At 43.2% G+C, this 18,670-nt stretch overlaps 1 protein-coding gene across 2 annotated transcripts in view; it reads left to right on the plus strand.

The window, feature by feature from the left end:
* The first annotated feature begins 11,305 nt into the window (after positions 1-11,305).
* The window catches only part of KIAA0355 (KIAA0355 ortholog), a 65,461-nt gene continuing 58,096 nt past the window's right edge, over positions 11,306-18,670 (plus strand). Inside the window, exon 1 of one of the 2 annotated variants that reach the window (XM_032121594.1) lies at positions 11,306-11,387. The gene's annotated coding sequence lies outside the window, so the exon portion shown is untranslated. Of the gene's footprint in view, positions 11,388-12,009; positions 12,214-18,670 lie in introns of those variants that run through there. The other variant, XM_032121595.1, reaches the window with a different exon arrangement.

Here is an 18,670-nt window from a genome sequence, read left to right on the forward strand (position 1 = left end):
TGACTGGAGGCTAAAATTTCACGGGCAATTAGCAGCTGTGGCACAGCCATTACCGGGGGAACCCGGCTGAAAACGCTGCTGTGGCATCAAGTGTGGGAGCAGCCGAGGCAGGCTCGGTGCAGGAGCTGCTGCCGAGCCGCAGGTGACACTGTGGAGCGCCAGGCTGCTCCAGAGCGCCCATGCAGGACGCTTTCCCCCTCCCAAAAAACCTCTGGCAAAGAAGACAACCCAGAGCACAAGGTGTCAGGCCAGTGCCATCACCCGGCTGAGCGCACGGCGGGCCCGGGCAGTGCCTGCGTGCCCAGCACGAGCAGCAGCAGCCCGGTGGCAATGCCCCTTGCAGAGGGCTTGTGCCGGCTCTCGGCCGGCGGCCAGGGCTGCCCGCAGCAGCTCCGAGCACAGCTGCTCTGCTCCTGCCTCCTCCTGGCAACCAGCTGCGGGCAGGGAGCGGTGCTGCGGAATCCGCGCTGACAGGTAAACTCCTTCCGAGGTATTTTTAGACATGACACAAAAACTTCATCTCTTGCAGTCCAGTGTTTGTTCCCCTTTGCAAGCAGTGAAACTGAGATAAGATTTTTTACTCTTATTTCAAGTGTTTGGAAGAAAAGCAATGGTGCCTCCTCGAATTTTTATATCACATTTGGTTTGCAGTTTCAATTTACTAGTTGTCAGCCTGGCCCATTTAATATTAAAAGTTACTATAGCTGACTTCAATATGAAAAGGAAGATAAATTCAGGAAGTGCAAGCAAAAATTCTGCTCCTGATGCAACAGCCAGGGAGCTTATTCAGTCCTAAGTGCATTAGTGGTGACACATGAATGAGACAGAGCAGCAGGAAAAGGCTCATCTAAAAAGAAAGCAAGCAGACATTTTTTTCATGTAGAAGGGTAGCAAAGTTGTTAAAATACATGTACTTTTAGCCTATATTCACAGTAAAAGCACTTGCCAAGTTCACCTTGCCCAAGCCTGGTTTGCAGGTCTGTGATCCAGCTGTCCTGGTCTTGTCTTCATAAGGTGGCTCCATCAGCCAGGGAAATGGGGTTCTGCTGAAAACAATGGGGAATTCACTCTGATGTTAATTGAATTATGTCAGTTCTGGTAACTATTACTTTTTCAAGTAATTGTTGTATTTGTTATTTGTTGTATTATCATTAATTAAACATTAATCATTATAATGATGCGTAATTATATACGTATTATACATTGTACTTAGTTTGCACATACACTATACAATAAAGGTCTTAAAACATGCTATTGAGATTGGATGCTACATCTTTCCAGGTTAAAGGTACCCTTCACAATGGAAATGGTTTAAAACAGACATTTAAGTTACTTTGGTTTCTAGAAAAATAATTCTTTTGCAGTAATAGGGCTTGGTTCCTCAGCTAAATTTAACGCAAAGATTGCTGCACATTTTAAAAGCAGCACAACTAAACTCTCAGAATATATTCCTTAACATACACTCACCTCTTCAAATATCCCTCACTGCTGCAGTGAATAGAATACATGTCTGAGGATGAGGAATTCACAGCACCAAACAGGAGGTGACTTTAACTGTTTTGGTCATGTGCATATTAATTCAAAGTTCTGGCAAATTCCCCGTGTGTGATATTTCAGTTGCAAGTCGACTCCCTGAAGGGAAGCAAAGACAGCTTTAAGGCACTGCTCACACGCAATTCTTGGCAGCTGACCCACTAAAGCAGAGTTCTTTAGAGGCTTGGGCTTTGCACCACTCTCATTTCTGCAAGTGGTTTCCTTCCTCCTCTCTTGCTGGGGCTCCTGCTGGGAATGTGACCCACATCACTGGAGTAGGCAGGGATGTGCCAGCCGGCATCTGCTACAAAGCAGCCTAAAAATACCCCCAGCTGGGCAGTGTCATTTGGTGCACAGCAGCACAACATCTAGGAATGAAAACCAGGCTGTCAGCAAAGACAAATGGTGGTTCAGCTGCATGACAAACAGATCTTGGGGTCCTAGAAAACCCAGAAGCAACTATCTGATATACTGTTATAAACGTTATCTCTCAAGATTTATTATTTATTATTATTTATTATTGCAATTTAATGCATTTGCATCAGTGAAAGCATAATAAGAATGTTTCACCCAAGTTTACTATTAATATTTTAAGAAATGAGCCTATCTTGCAGCTTATTTCAGTTCAAGGAAGTTCTCTGGAAATGTAGATTTTGTTCTAGAAGATGGTACCCTCAGGTTGACATTTCTTCCTCTGCATAGCAGATGAGCCTGATTCTTTTGCCAGTCTCTCTCTTTAAAATCCCAGTTCTATAGACTGAATCTTTTCAAAAAGATCTACATGTTACTGCTGTCCTTTCTACAGACTCTGTTTGAAACACCTGCCTGTTTTATTTTGCTTGTCTGTGTTATTAGACACTTGAATTTAAAAGGTATGGTCATACAGGGGGCAAAAATTACTACACTGCAAATAACTGCAGGTTCCCAAATTACAGATACAACTTTGTAGCTCATCATTCATGGTACTATCCAATTTTTCAGGGGATAAACTCTCCAGATCTTTGCATTTTTGAGGTCTTCAAATTCCTATTGAATTGGATTTTGAGGATATTTACAATTATTATTATTAATAAATAAATTGCTGACCTTGAAACGACCACCCACCTTCGTTTTATGTAAAATGGGAGTGTGATTGGACACAGAAAAGAATAATATTAACTACAGCTCCTGGGCCTTCAATGAGATCTGTGTGCAAATGGATTGCACTGTAAGACCAGCACCATGAATTTTAAGATCATTAAGAAAAAACATGACTGAAGCTAACAAGCTTTTGTCAGTGCTACTATAGTTATGGCTGAAAATCCCCAAAATACATGTGTACCACTGTACAGCTGGAGAAAAGAGCTTTACAAGGATTTCTGTTTACATGTTTTCAGAAAAATGGTCGCAGACTCTTAAAAACGTAGGGTGTAAAACCACTACAGATTGAACTTCATTCTGATTATGTTCTGTGCTGGTTTACCAATTCTGCATGCACAGAAACCATGAGAGAGAGAGTTCCGAAGTCTTGGGACTTTGTTTTTCTCGTGAAACCACCATTCTTAGAATTATGAAGCAAAACATGAAGTTTCCCAGAACTTGCAATCAAAAAGGCCTAAATTAGCAACTCTGAAGACTGTCAGTGTGTTTTTAATCCACATGAGGAGAAAACCACAACTCCTGCTAGGGACACATGTGTCTAATATCCAAATCTGACTTTTCTGTAACCATCCATCTCTGGGATCACTCTCCATACACAGGCAAGGGTTTGTTAGTTTAACACAGGGGTCAAGCTCATGTTTGCGGGCAATTATTCCAGGAAAGAGCAAATCGTGTTACCCAATAAATCTACAGATTGTTTCTTCTCTAGAAACAATATTGAGTAGATTGGGGGATACATGTGCATGTTCTACATCTTAATTTGAGAACACTATAGGAGAAGTTTTTCACTGCTTTTATGATTACTCATTGATTAGGTTTTTTATTTCCTATATGACTATACATTTCAATCTCTTTTCTCCTTTTTCTTTTATGCTAAACCAAACATTTGTCAACTACAATGCCATAGCTGAAATATTTTCCTATTAAAAAGGAAGAAAAGCATACCCTGTATCCTATTATTTACTGCCTTCTCATCTTCCAGCTCCTGGAATTACAACAACCCTTGAGATGTGAATACAGTGTGTTGACACTCAATACCACTATAAAAGCTTAACTTCGCAAGAATTATATCATAAATTTCCTTACTCTTGGAATTCTGAAAGAAAAACTAACATATGCAAAACCCAACAACAGAAAACAACTGATGCATGGAATTTGTACGGCCTATGATCACTTTATCTTATCTCCCTTGTCTTTTAGTAACTGGTGGCTTGATGGGTGCCTAAAAGGATCTGATATACACATATTTGGCTTATAGTATCTTGACTCATTACTGTGAAATGAAAAAAAGATTCATCTATAGGTACTGTTTATCTCATCTTTGAATTATTTAGCAGTGCACACACAAAGGGAAGATTTTCCTTCCCTCAGTTGTCAGTTGCTACCACAGGGCTGTTGTCTCACGATCCCCCACCCTCACAGACATGACAACTCACACAAGAGCTGCATAATTTATATGTGCAGTTCTGGTGGGACTGATGGTTTGTTTCCTGCCTCTCACACCAGGCACAACTGTGATCTGATAGCCTGATACAGACTTGGTAGCTTGTTCTACCTCCTTTTACAATACTGCAATTGATTAGACATCATGCAAAAGAGCTATGAACCACAATTATCAAATTCAACAAAGCTACACACAATTTATATCGACAGAAGAATCGTGACCTTTGGACCTCAACAACAATAGAGAGGTTTGTATGTGCCTCTTGAAACAAGGAGAGCACAGAAATTGAGACAGGGGATGCAGAGAGCACCATTAACCAGTCACTCTGACATTGAGGGCATCTCTCTGCCTGGTGCAGCCAAAGGATCTCAGTTTTCTGGGATGCCAGAGAAATAACTTCTGGTAGCCCTTAATGTTCAGCTGAGGAATTTCAACAGCAGAGTGAACCATAACCCCTGTGAGATCTGCTTTTGCATCCCCGGCATGTGTCCAGCAGTGCAGGATATCTGTACCTAATAACACAGCCACTTGGGTACCATTTTTGCTGAGGAAGCTTAAAGAGCAAGCAAACAAACAAAAAAATTACTGGGCACTGTATCATCAACTTTAGTTTAGTGATGAGGGGAGTGAGCTGCTCAAACCTGGTATCAGATGTGTCAAGGAGAGCCCGGCCCCGGGGGAGGCCGATGATGCAAACAAATCACGTACACTCCTGGCAGCAGTTACTGAGAAAGTATGAAGGCATTGGAAGCTGACTAAACAAATCAGGAACCTGAAACCAGCCAGTGAGGTCACCTATGCTGGTGCCAGGGAGGTCACCTATGCTGGTTTTCCTGTTGGAGCCAGAGGAAAATGGTCCTCAGCCAATCAAGCACTGAGGGCTGCACTCTCCCGTGGAAAACAGACGAGCCTGGGCTGCCAAGTTTTAGTAGGTAAGTCCCACTCTTCTCTGTCAACATCCTGAATATCTTCTCAAGCACAGGACAAACAGGTGGCCAAACCTCCATCGTGGCCAGAGATGAACTCATGGGCATCTCATGTTTCATGATGTCACCAGGAGACCTGGCCTGGTTTGGATAGGACACCCAAAAGAGGCTCTGCATGGAGGGTATAGCAAGAGTCATTTAGGAAAGAAGCTTTGTCAGTCTCAGAGGTTGTTCCTCTAAGTGGATTCCTGCCTTCCTGTAAGGAGGTTACTGAAATCCCAATCTCAGGCACAGACAGATCTATGATACACAGTGAAACACTGAGCATTTCAGTAATTAATGAAGAAACTCCAGAGAAAAGCCTAGTACGTCATGCCTGCATCAGATCACAGCTTTAGCTACTACACTTTTTTCTATGGTATCAAGTAATGTAGCAAAGTTTCATCCATGAAATATTAACTTATATGTTTCCCTGTTATCCTTCTGTTCAACCTACTTTCATAATTCCATGTTCTCAATTACGAAGTTGCTCCTTATTTGGCAGTCTTCCACGATAAAAATCTGTATAGGCAAAAGGTAATAACAGTACCACTAAGGCAGTTGAAATTTAGTTGCCTTTGTTACAGTGCCCCAACAGAAACTAAGTCAATGCAATAGCATTTGGGCCCCTATCCAGTCCCCCTGCAACAACCCTGTGTTGCAGGAATTACCACATGGAAATTATTTTAAACTACCATTTAGGCTTCTTTCTAGACCATTTAAAATGTTCACATGTATTTATAAACATGTATTATTTTGGTGTATTTATATTAACATAAGTTAAATAAAATTTACCATTTGTATGGTAAAATGTTTAGTAAGACTGTTCAAACAACAATTTCATATCCAATATAAGACACTTACTAAATGTTGGACATTGTTGTTGGATTAACAACTAAAAAAGTCAAATTTTGTTATCTGAAACATACACAACAATTTAATGGAATCATTTGAACAAGTTCAAACAAACAGCATCATTTGGTAGGTAGCCTCTAATTTCTGACACTTAGTAGAATGGACACTATTTTTCTATTCCTGTTTATAAATGTTCTAGAATTAATTCTAAATTTTGTTTCACTTCCTATTAAATAGTATTTAGACTCTATAATATTGCAAGTCCTTAAAACCCTATTAGTAACTGGGGTCAGTTACATAAATTTACACTTTACTTTTTGTCAAACCTTACTGCGCCATATACTTAAATGCCAAATTAAGTAGAAAAAAAATTAGTCTAGTTCTCATTCCCACATTTGCAGTGTATCTGTTTTAAAACAATATTCTAAGTTCTAGTATGACCGAATGTCAACAGTTCTTTTGTCACACAAATATTCTCTCAGCACCTCCATGTTTGAACAGTTCTGAGCCAACTGCTAATGCCTTACTAATAATGAATTCACGTTCATTTTTTACTCATCAGAATACTTTTTTTTTAAATATAAAGACTTCTCCAGTATTGAGATGGCCATGCAAACTATTTTACCACAGCTGGCTGAGAATGACATTTTTGTGGTTTTGCAAGCTGATTCCTTTTTGTGAAAGTTTTCGAAAAACAAGCAAAATGAGATCCCAGACATCTGAATCACCAGACAGTCAAAAAGAATTATGCATATGTTTAAGTATTTGACTTCCTAAAGCAAAAATATGAAATGCCAGTGACCCCTTTGTGTGTGCAGTTGGGAGCACCCCATTCCTGTGCCTAGGCTGCAACAGGCAAAGGATTTACTTCAGAGCCTAGTCCTTCATTTCAGCCTAACTGGAAGTCAGTTTTTTAAGCAGAACAACAATTTAAAACCAAACACATTTTCTCCTTCTTCTATGGACTAGGGATACTGACCTTATAAATATCTGAAATTCTTCCACTGCCCGTAAACAAAAATGGACTGCAGGCAGTCATGATCATATGTCACTCGGACAAAACATTCTTACTCCTTGGCTACTTTTTGGAAAGGTTGTTTGCTGTCAATCAAGTAACAAGTTCTGCTTATAATAATGGTGATGACATCAGATCTGTAGAAGAGAAGATTAGTATGGGGAGTCTAAATATATAAACCAGAAGGTCATGGGACACATCCAGCGCCAGTTGAAGTCAATGGCCTCTGTTCAGTTCGATCAAAACTGGACTGATCCATGTAGGATTAAGAGGTTTATATACTTTATATATTTATTTATTTATTTTCCCTATAGCCAGTATGGCTTGCAGCCTAGCATTTTTTTAAGGTGACCTGGATCTTTGATTTGTCTGACAAGAAAAGGTGATCGTCCCTATTTTTATTTTTAGGTGGCCATATATAGCCAGCCATGTTCACTCTTTCCAGAGCAGGACTGGCCCTGCGGAGATAACAGCAGGAATTGCTCCAGAGAGCACTGGGGGCTCTGCCCACGCCTTGCTTTTGCCAGTTGGTGCTGTTTACAGAGGCTCTGGGCAAGAGGCCAACCCGTGTGCTAAGCCTCAGGTTGGACACAATGGTGGGGCAGAGCACTGAGGGCACAAAGCACAGGTCAGCAGCTTCCCTGGCAGACAGCAAAGGACTAAATTTCATTTGTCTGAAATGGGGTTTTCGTTGTCCAGGGCTGCAGGACAAAAGGACTGCTCTCACCCTGACAGCTGGAATGGATGACTTGTGAAATGTATTTTTAGAAGCCTGATTCGCCTACATGTATGCCTGCATTGTCAGACATCCAGGCAGCAGGAGTGGGTCAAGCTGTGGCCATGGGGGCTGTGACACACTGTATGGACTGCACACCACAGCCCCAGCCAGACCTGCGTGCTCATTGCTGCTCAACTCCACCTGCACACACAGCCCAAATATCAGTGCAACACTGCTGCTGTTCATCCTGCACTTCAACATGCTGTCACTGCAGCATTCACTGTAATTAGTAACCACAAAGGGAAAATCACTGCTGATACAATAGGACATTAGTGGTCTAGTCTGTTTTCCAAAATCACCCTGGTTTTCCCCACATTTCCTTTTCCTAAACGTATCTCCCTCTGATTAATAGAAACAACCTCTTGTAAATTAGGTTTTTCCTGTAGCGAGACAACACACTCTTGAGGGATTGTGTTACTAATATTCATCCTCCTAATCTTATCCCACACTTTGCTGATAGGCATATCCTTATTAACATCTGCACATGGCTATTGTGCCAATGCTGTTTTCCCAAGATAATGATTTCTTCCTCCTACAGCCCATGACATCGAGTTGCACTCATAATACATTTCAAAGCTGCTTTCCTCTCTCTCTAAACAACATTGTTAAATTTTTTGTTTAAACTGTGCACTGATTTCCTTCCCTTCCTATTCAGTGGAGGTCTTGGAGAACACTTTTCACATATATGTAACATCCAATTTACACAGCACTTTACTAAATAGTTTATCATACTACCATCTTTCAAAATAGAATTCACAACATTAAAAAAATAGACTACTTAGTATAAATACTGCATTGTAAGACTCCAGAAAAACAATTTTAAGGTACAATGTCACAATAGATATCTATACCACGTATTTTCTAGCCCTTGAGAGTTTCCTCTTTATTCTGCATTGGTTATTATACACTCTGTTGAATTGCATGTTTTCATGCCCTGTTCATATTAGGAAGTGTGAACTTCCTATTTATTTCACAGTCTGTCTAAAATTCCTGCCATCTGGTAAGACATGTTAACTTTGAGGCTACAATTCTTGCCAGTCCTTTGTGCCTGTATGCTCTCAGTCCACCAATTTAATCTGCAGTAAATTTCAAATGAAATATCTGCCCTTTAGAGATAGTTATGTGCTAAAAGTTGTTATACAGCACTGTAAAAGAACCCTACAACAATATGTAAATAAATCCAGGGAGTCAAAATAAAAAATATGCCTATTGTGTGTAACTCCACTGTTAATGTTGACAGAACCAAATTCCGCACACTCCACTGAATACAATTAAATCAGTAGGATAACAAAATAGGAGCATATTTGGATACCTCCAGATAGTGTGAAAGAACATGCTGATGTATTGAACTGTAAGACTCAGTCTGCAGAAAAGATTTCTGCCTGTGAATACAGTGAACTTTAGTCAGCATGGCTCGTGTAGTTTTGGGATCTCTTGGTAAAACTGCACGTTGGTAAAACAGAATATGGTTAGAAAGGGTTGTGGTGGTGGCCGTCAGTTCCTGCAGCAACACCTGCCAGCTGTGCACCAGGACAGGAGGGGGCTGTGTCCTGTAAGCAGCACACCACACTCTTCAGGTGGCCAGGAACTGCAAGGGACATGGCGTGGAGAGGAGAGGCGCCCTGCAGAGCAGAACAGGCAACAACAGCTCACCAGAGCCCAGCCTTCCTCTGGGACAGCCCCGGAGGGGACATGCGGCAAAACCCAAGCGTGAGTGGCAGTGTTTGCCTCAGTAACTCCTGCAGTAACTCCTGCAGTAACTCCTGCAGTAACTCCTGCAGAAGGCCCAGCACTGCTCAGACTGACACAGCCTCAGCACTCAAGCTCCTCAAGAGCTGCTCGCCGATAAGGAGCTCCAGATGGGCCACCCTGCTTCCCAAGGCCAGGAAATACAAGCATCCTCAAAAATACATGTCTGTGTGTGTTAATATCTCCCTCTTCATTCCTGAAAAAAAACCAAAAGCAAAACAACACTAAACCAAAAAAAAAAAACAAGAGGCATTTTGTGTGTGGGGGGGTTTAGATTACGTGTAGGTCTTGCCTCAGTATCTGTACTGGAAGGAAGGAAAATTCATCTCAGTATTTTATTTTCTTTTCCCCTTCCTCTTCAGCTGCTTTTGACTTCCTTTCCACTTGGTTTTTCCACTTCGTACCTACCTCCTTCCAATCGAAAGCTCGTTGAAACCTTATCAGTCTTTTTATCCTTTTTTTTTTAATCAATGTTTCAGCAACCATTTAGTTAAAAGGAGGAAAAAAAAAAGTAAAAAGTTACCATCTCCAGTCCTTTGTAGTGCTCCTCCAACACCTCTCTCTCTCAAAGGAGCCAACAATATGACCGCCTTCTGTTCCCTTGTGTCTTTCCAAGTATTTCCCAGGTATCTCTTAATTTGAGGACTAAATTTATGAGGAAGAGACATGCTTAGTAGACATGCAAAAATCAGAAGAGTTCAGAGGGAAGGCACTGATGAGAAGCCCGGTCTGCCAGCAACCATCTGTTCTGGAGAAGGAAACAAAGCCACAGATTGCTCCTGGGCAGCTCCCCGCAGACACTACTTGAGGACTATTTCTAGCTTGTGGCTAGAAGGTGTCCAATAAATTGACAATTTCACTTCTTCCCACAGAGTTTTCTGATTAGCAGCACTGAAATTACTGTTATTTTCACTTTATGAGTATCATATCCAAGTGTGTGGCTTTGGGGTTTTTTAGGGGGGAATTAGAGCCAGATGATTGGATGCTGAGCTCCATAGGCAAAATTTTTGCTTACATGTATTTAAACAGTTTTTAACTACTCTCCTCCTCCTACACATTACCTTATTTTCTGACTTTACTAGACATTTCTGTACATTATTAAATGCTTGTTCCATTTGAAATGTAAGATTCTAAGTAAGTCATGGAAATAAAGAGCAACCACTTTTTACTAAGGAAGACTGGATTAACAGAGCCTCTTGGTATGGAAATAAGATTTGAAAATTCATCATTTGGTACACCAAACTTTTCTGTATAAAACCTGCATTAGGCTTGAGAAATAATATGAAACCAGTTTAAACTCACATCCTTGACCAGGTCTATTTCTGAACAATTCCTAAAGCTGGTAGCACCATGACAATTATGTCAAAGGTATCAGTTTGAGATGATGTTTGTGCCTTTTACTTAATTCCCAAATAAATCCATTGAACACCAGTGTCGAATCGTGCAGTTTGTTCAGCAAGTGGACAGAAAAGGAATACAGAACTTTGCAGGTGCCCCCGGCAATCTCCATCTCAAACAGCTCTCCTGAATCGGGACACTGCATCTGACCCCACAACAAAAGAGTGAGAAACCTCACAATTTTAAGCTCATATAAAATAGTCACTGATTAATTCTTCCCCCTTCTCTTTTTCTGCCGCCAGGCCGCCCCTCAGGCACTCTGCCCCGCAGCCGGGGCCGGTCCCCGGCGCTCCGTGCCCCCCAGTCCGGGACCCCCCGGTGCGGTGCGGCGCCTCCCCGCCCTCCTCCGTCCGTCCCTTCCCCGCGGCCGGCGCCGCCCGCCCGCTCCCGCCGCCCCTTCCCGCTGTCACTCGCGGCTCCGCCCGCCCCTCGCCGGCCCCTCCCCGGCCCCGGCGGAGCCGCCGCCGTTTCCGGAGCGCTCGGCGCGGGGCCCGGGGCTGTCGCGGGCAGGTGAGTGAGCGCCGCGCCGACCCCGCCGAGCCCCGCGGCCCGGCCCGGCCCGGCCCCGCCCGCGCCCCGCAGCCCGGCCCGCGGGCCCGGCCGTGAGGGCACCGGGCTGGCAGCGCCCGCGGCACCGGCGGACGCGGCGCGGAGGGCGGCAGCGCCCGGGACAGCCCCTGGGCCGCTCGGGAGGCGCCGGCGAGGGCTGGGGCCGGGCGGGAGCCCTGGCCGGGGGAAGACGAGGCGGCGGTGCCCGGGACCGTGGCTGCGGTGCCCCGGCGGGGCCGGGCCGGGCCCGCTGTGGCGGCGGGGGCAGCCCGGGGCGGTGTCGGGGCTGCGGCCGCCCCCCCGTGACCCGTGTGCGGGCAGCCCGGCGGGGCCGGGACTGCGCCTGCGGGAATTCCTGCGCACCTTCCTGCTCCACGGTGACCCGGGGCGCCCGCCCGGCCCGGCCCCGCCGGCCCCCGGCGCTGGGGCGGCCCCGCCGCGCGGCCTCTCCCGGGCGGCGCCGGCCGGACCTCCCCGGGCAGCGCGGCAGCGGCGCCACCCAAAGCTCGGCCGGGCTCGGGGCCCCCCGGCCCCTCCGCGCCCCCCGGCCCGGGGCCTGCGGGCAGCAGCATCCCCGGCCGCTGCAGGGGCTGCGTACAGATTGTTCACCTGATGCGAGTTGCAAGTGCCGCTTGTTGTTGCTGAGCCTTATGTTGTGTGCATATGGTAACTGCCAGAAGAAGAGGATAACGCATTTTGGGCTGTAGCTTAAAACTTTACTGATGTTCCTTTGCTTCTCCGTGCTTGAGGGGGTTTTATTCGTTTGAGTGGAGAGGAAATGGTAGAGGTATGTATTTGTCGGGTGAATGTTGGCTTAGGAACTTGAAAGCAGTTGGAAGGTCTTATTTGTTTGTTTTTATGTGAGATTATAAACCTTGTAGCAGGTATAAATTGGCCGTTATTATTATTATTACTGCTGTTATAGAGGCACAGAGGTCTGGGTGTTGTGAAGAGCGGCAATACCTCAGTGGTGTGTAGCTGCAATAAACTTGGTGTTACAGAGTGGCTCGTCCGGTGGCTTTGGAGGCACACGCAGCTGGCACAAGGCTGAAGCTTGGCTCCCAAAATGGCACTGCATCTGTAATTGCCAGGGTGACTGTTGGACAATCTCAAATCTACAGCTTGTGGATTTTAAGGCTATCGTTGCTAGATGTTTCTATTTCCTCAGCCTAGTGCTGTCGGCAGAGAGGTAGTGGTGCTCTTGAGGAATTGTTTTTGTTTTCTGTGGGCACAGGCAGCTGAAGCTCCCCTTCCCTCACCTCTCTGAGGTATGTGGTACGTGTTGTGTGGCTCCTGGCCACATGAAGATTTTGGTATGCAGCTCATGGGATCAGCAGTGTTGGCCCAGTTCGGTATGTGCACAGGTGCCGTTTGTGTATCACGGGTACAAAGATGATTTTGCACTTGGCTCTAGTCTTCTGTCAGGCAACATTTCTACACAAGATAAAGCTGGACTGTTCTGTAGAGAATGGCAAGTTTTCCAAATTCAAGACTTGCAGAAGGTTTTTCTTTCTCCCTGTATCTTCTGTTCTTTCCTTCCTAGAAGAACTTTCCAAGTATTTAATCTGTGGTTGTGGTGAAGGTGTGTTTCAGGTCAACGTTCTGGTGTTTGGAGGAACCAGGCTGGAAGCAGCTCAGAGCTGCTGCTTTCCATCCATCTTGTGGTGCTGCTTCCTAGGTCGGTGTGAGGCAGAAGTGCTGGCGTTTCTCATTCTGAATGGGGAGTTACTCAGGGTGCTTAGGAAACTAGAAATAATGCACGTGGGGAATATTTTTCTAGTTGAAAGTCTGTTCTGAGACTCTGAAGTTTGGCTAACAGGTAAGTAATCCCTCATAAAAAGTAATAAGGAAAACACATGCTGCAGGTGCTTAAAAGTGAAGTCTAGGTTTCTTCAACTTCTTGGGCATCAGCTTGGATTTGGTCACTGGCATCTTATTTTTCTGAGGGTGTGCTGTCTCCAGCTTGAGATCTTTATTCCCTACTTCTTCCTGCTATCTATTACTTTTCAACATCCCTTCTCCCCCAGCATACAAATGATGGCCAGTTTTTCTTTGCAGCAAAACAATTGTATTTTTCTGTTCTGAATAAGCTTTTCTTTAAACCTGGCACTGACTGTCATTTTAAGTGCTGCCACTTGCCTTACTCAAAACAGGGTTATGTCAAGAGAAATTGTGCTGCTGCTTTTGTTTATGTAGTAATACTGTAATAGGAAAAGACTTGTTCTTGGTACAATGAATGCTGGTACACCAGAAATCCTGCTAATGATAGTGATTAATGGGTGCTGCTCAAAATAGCTATCACTGCTGATATGACTAATTGTGCTGTATGAAAAGAGCTCCTTTATTCCCAGTAATCTCAAGGTGTTTCTACAGTTTTAGAGAAGTGCCTGATCAGTGCAGACAGATAGCTGTACAGGGAGATGCAGAACTTGCAGTGGAGTGTGGCAGCTCTCTCAGGAGCTTGCTGCTGTGCTGCAGAACAAGTCAGGGCTAAGAATGAGTATTTTCTTGTGGTGATCGTAGGTAGATAGAATATTATTACTGGGATTGGATGTTAGCCAGTGCAACACCCTACGTGTTGCAAACAATGCCAGGGTATTGTTAGTAGCTACAGAAGGGGTTTCTATCATACATGAAAGATGACATTTCCAGCAGCATGGGTAACCTCATCACAGGCCATTGTGCTGGGGCTGGCTCCGAGGGCAACTGGCGCTGCTGCGCTTGACAAAAGTCTGTGTTGTAATTGCTCTGGTCCTCCTAGAGCTTGGTGATGTGTCTGGATACCCTTCCCAGGCCTTTGGGCAACAAGCAATAGTGACATGCTGCAGGCAATCCCATGCTCCTGGGCTATGGCATGTTCCAGGTTCAGTTTGGATTTTATATGTACTGTGGCTGAAAGCAATGCTGGAAACTTAATGGGGACTGTGGATCTAAACCATAGGAGGTGCTGTGTCTTGATACCTGTAAAATCTGAACTTCTGGCTAGTAGGATGAAAAAATATTTTGAAAATTAAGTAGAATATGTTAAAGATGGGTTCCAAACTCACTGAGAAGAAGCTTGAAGTTATGTTAGTTGCACTTCTGGCTTTGTGTTTCTTCTCTTCTGCTGTTTATGTACTTCAAGACAGTTTTACTTCAGGAGTTGTTTAGACATTTGTCCTTTAAGCCATCACAGAAACCCTTAAGGTGTGTGGGGGGGAATAGGACACATTCCATTGATAAATCCTGCTTTCTAGGTTAATTGCCAATTTGGTCTGATAGCATTCCACTCTTCTAGTGTTCTGTGGATAAACTGGTTTAGTCCAGTCCTTGAATTTTGCCAAAACAGTGATTAAAACAAGGAGAAAAAGAGGATTTTTTAAAAATTAAACTTCAGAATGATAATTTTGGTGTTAATGAGGTGTGTTTCACTTTGAAGAGCCCTAATATGACAAGACAAATTGTTTTGAGAACTGTGGTCTTGGAATATCAATCTTGTCTTACCCTGCTGTAATTAATGAAGATTAGTGTGTTGGTTACTTAAGATAAATTTTGGGGAATTGATCTGTGTGATTCTGTGAAGGTCACAAGCTTTGCATGAGGCAAACCAACTTCCGCGGATCCAGGCTGGAACAGCTTTGGAGTAAAAGAAAAAGGAGTGAGTGTGCGTGAGAAAAAGCAGATTAGAAGGTTTAGAAATGCTGGTCAAGCTTTGAAGAATGAAAGAAAAGGGCTGAAAAGGGGAATACAAAGGACTCCAGGTACAGCTGTGGGGGAGTCCTGGGGTGTCTGTGAGTGTATGGATGGGTCTGAGGTGGGGGTAGCTGAGGCTCTGTGAGGCTTTCAGGCATCTTTGAGAGGCTGTGCAGCACCTCAGGCATTTTCCCAGCTGTGATGTTGCCATCGATGGCAAATTGGCTTCAGTCTGGTGATAACATATGGCAGCTTATCCAACTCAAGGTGGAAGTGTGATATTCTATGACTCGGCTTAGAAGAACCATTTTCACTACAGAAATAATTATTCTACCTTCTAAGGAAAGCCCTCACAGGAGAACACGATAGCACTTGTAGATAGAATTTTTGATATATTAGCTAAAAAGCAAACAAAAAACTTCAGAAATTTTGCTGTAGAGTAACTGCCCATGTTTTACTGTTAGGGTCGCATCAGAGAACACAATGCCTTAGGAAGCATCTTTACGATACCTCCCTAAATTACGATACCTACCTACCTACCAATTCCTGCTTATGTTTTTAGTAACATTTTCTCCCTGAAATAACTGATGAGTATTTGCTGGTTTAGGCTAGCTAGATTTTCATTGTTCCTTCTTCATGGTCTTTTGTTGCTAGCTTTCCTAACAGTTTTCTGCTTTTTCAGTGGTTGGGGGTTTGGGGTCAACGGGACTCTGTTTTGGTTTATCGAGTCATATTACAGCGGGGTACTTGCCAGGCACTAATGCTTTCTGAGAAGTGCTTCTGTACAACAGCATTGCAAAAGACAGATATTTTGGAAAATTTCAACAGGAAAATTCCTCCACCACCCTGTCGGTCACTCCTCACGTTGAGATATTCTATTTTTGTTCTTTCCTGACACTACCTATGTGCTGGTTGGAATGCTATAAGGGAGCATGTCAGCTGGCTGTTTAATAACAGTATTTTAGGTGCGACTCTTGTTTAGTTGTGCACTCAAAGCTGACATTTAAATGGTACTGTCCAATTATAGAAAATTCCTCGGACTCTGTGTTGAGTACTTTGCAATCTGGGAACAGAATAAATCTCCTCAACCTAAACAACTAATGAATGTAAGAGAAAGTTTGTTTCCCTTGTTAGAAACAATAATATTGAACTTTGTTTCCTTAATGCTTTATTTTAACATATGTTGGGAACTCTAAAGCAGTGTATAGAATGAGTTGTAGAGGAGAAGGTACAAGAAGAGCAGGAAGAAGGGACCGTGGTGGACCTTTTTTCCACTTCTCCACAGGCATCTCTAGTGTGATTCATTCATGTGAGGGTTGTCTACCAATGAAATTTATCTCTACTCCTGTCAGTACCTGAGTGTTTTTAGTTTCCCAAGTAGATTACCTGACTGTCATAGCTCATATATTTGTGAGTTTCTGGATGGTGTTGGGAATTCCTCTGGATTTACTGGGGTAAAATTAGATCCTTTGAAGCGTGTCCACATGATCTGTCTCATACCAGGATATTCAGGGCAATGTTCCTAGGTATTTTTTAATGAAAGTTGAACTTCCTGCTCTTCTGTACATATTACAGAAGTTGGCTGTGTACCTGGGAACAGTTTGAGTCCAAGCACAAGAACTTCCCTGGAAAAAGATAAAACACCTGAATGTCTACAGCTTACATTCCAGGAAAATCTGGAGATGTTTTAAGTGTTGCTTCCTAAGAGTCTAAGTACAAGGTAATATTTTTAAAAGTTCCTTAAAAATATTTGAAGCTGGCAATCTCATCCTGAAGAAGCCAGATATTCTTTTTATGTGATCATGTAACAAAACCGCTGAAAAGCAGAGAGAGCTGTAGTGTCTGGGAAGGACACGTTCAGAAACACTCTTCTTCTTGAAAGACTTTTCTTGTGTCTGCATCCTCACAGGTGGGTAGGGGAACCTGTGAGATAAAAGACTGGGGAATCCCAGGGGAAGGATCATAGTGGGTAAATGTAATTCTGTGCCAGACTCCAGAAGATTTGAGGAACATAACCTCTTTCTGGTGAGTATTTCAAAATGTTTCTCAGAATGCTCTTCGCAAGTCTTGCACCAGATGGTATTGTATTATGTGGAAGGAGGAAGAATACAAGGAGGAAGAGGGTACCTAAAAATGCCATTCTCCAGTTCTGTATGTTTGGCTTCAGGGGAGCTTCAGTGTAGGATGAGTTTGTCATCTCCAAATACTCGGAAGAAACCAGGTTTGTCAAATGCAGGTAAACATGACTGCAGGTGTTCCTCATTTGTTAGAGGCCCCTGTGTTTTGTAAAAGATGGAAAGATCCTGAGGAGAGGAGATGTTTGGTGGGAGGGAAGGGTAGCAGTGCTGCTTGTGTTGAGTGGTCTGCAGTTCCTGGTCCAAGCAGGAGTTAAGGCCAGGTGGTGCAGAATGGTGTTAACTAAAACTGTGCAAAGACATTGTTACAGAATCCTGCTTCATCAGTGCATGTTTCAGAGCTGCAGAATAAACTTTATTTAGCCTTACCAAAGACGTAGTTAGGTATTTGTGGTTTTTCAGCTGAGCAACACAGCTTGCAAATATTTAAATAATAAGGTAATAAGATCAACCCTTTTTGCTGTATGAGATGAGCATTTGCAAGCAAATGATGCAATCAAGAACTTTAATATGATGATGAAAAATAGGTCTAGTGCTAAATATGCATATATTCTTTAGGAAAAAACTAAAACCTTTCATTTGTTAAATAAACAAGAGAATGAAGGAACTTGATAACAATCAGAATTTTGTTTTACTGAGTTCAGCTGTGAGTGGTGCAGATGAAACCAAGACTGCTGTTGTTGGCAGAAGAGGATGGGTGTGAGAAGGTACTTGGACACTCTTTACCTACAGAGAGCAAACTGGGCATACTTTAGTAACTCATAGTGCAGTAGAAATAAATTGTCTTTCCTCCAGTGTAGATAGATGCACATCTTCTGATAGAAACAAGCAAGTGTTACACTTGCACACCAAAACTTGCACTTCTGTTTTGGCTGTTTTTGAAGAGAAGTTGCTGAAGTTTGTGTACAGGAAAGCAGGGTAGGTCAATTAAAAATTAAATTAAAAATTAAATTTCCTAAAATAATGCAAGTGTACGTGAACTTTTAATTATGTGGCTAATTTTTGTTTCATGCTGATGAAAATTTTATGGAGTCCTGGAAGGAAATGCCAGTTATTGGAGCCAAACCCTGAAAAACAGAGCATGTTATAGCAGCATCCTGCTTTTGAGAATATGCTTGGTTCTGTATTAAAATGTTGGAAAAGTCCTTACTCAGAAGAGTCTTTCTGTCTGTCTTGTATTGCTTTCAGAAGGAGAATGAAAACTATTCTTTTTTGAGCAATCCTATTAGGTCTCATAATAAACTTCTTTGTCCAAACATTGCAATAATTTCCAGGGCAACAGATTGTGATGTTGAATTCAGCATTTTGACCTCCTCCAGAGAGGAGCAAACATTGTAAAATTATAGGGAGGTATTGCAAAATAACTTTGATAATTAGCAAATTTTATATCAAATTTGGCTATGAATTTAACACAGGCTTGTTCACACCTTCTTCTTA

The sequence above is a fragment of the Corvus moneduloides genome, chromosome 12 (assembly GCF_009650955.1).
Source record: "Corvus moneduloides isolate bCorMon1 chromosome 12, bCorMon1.pri, whole genome shotgun sequence".
In the NCBI taxonomy this organism is placed as follows: Eukaryota; Metazoa; Chordata; class Aves; order Passeriformes; family Corvidae; genus Corvus; species Corvus moneduloides.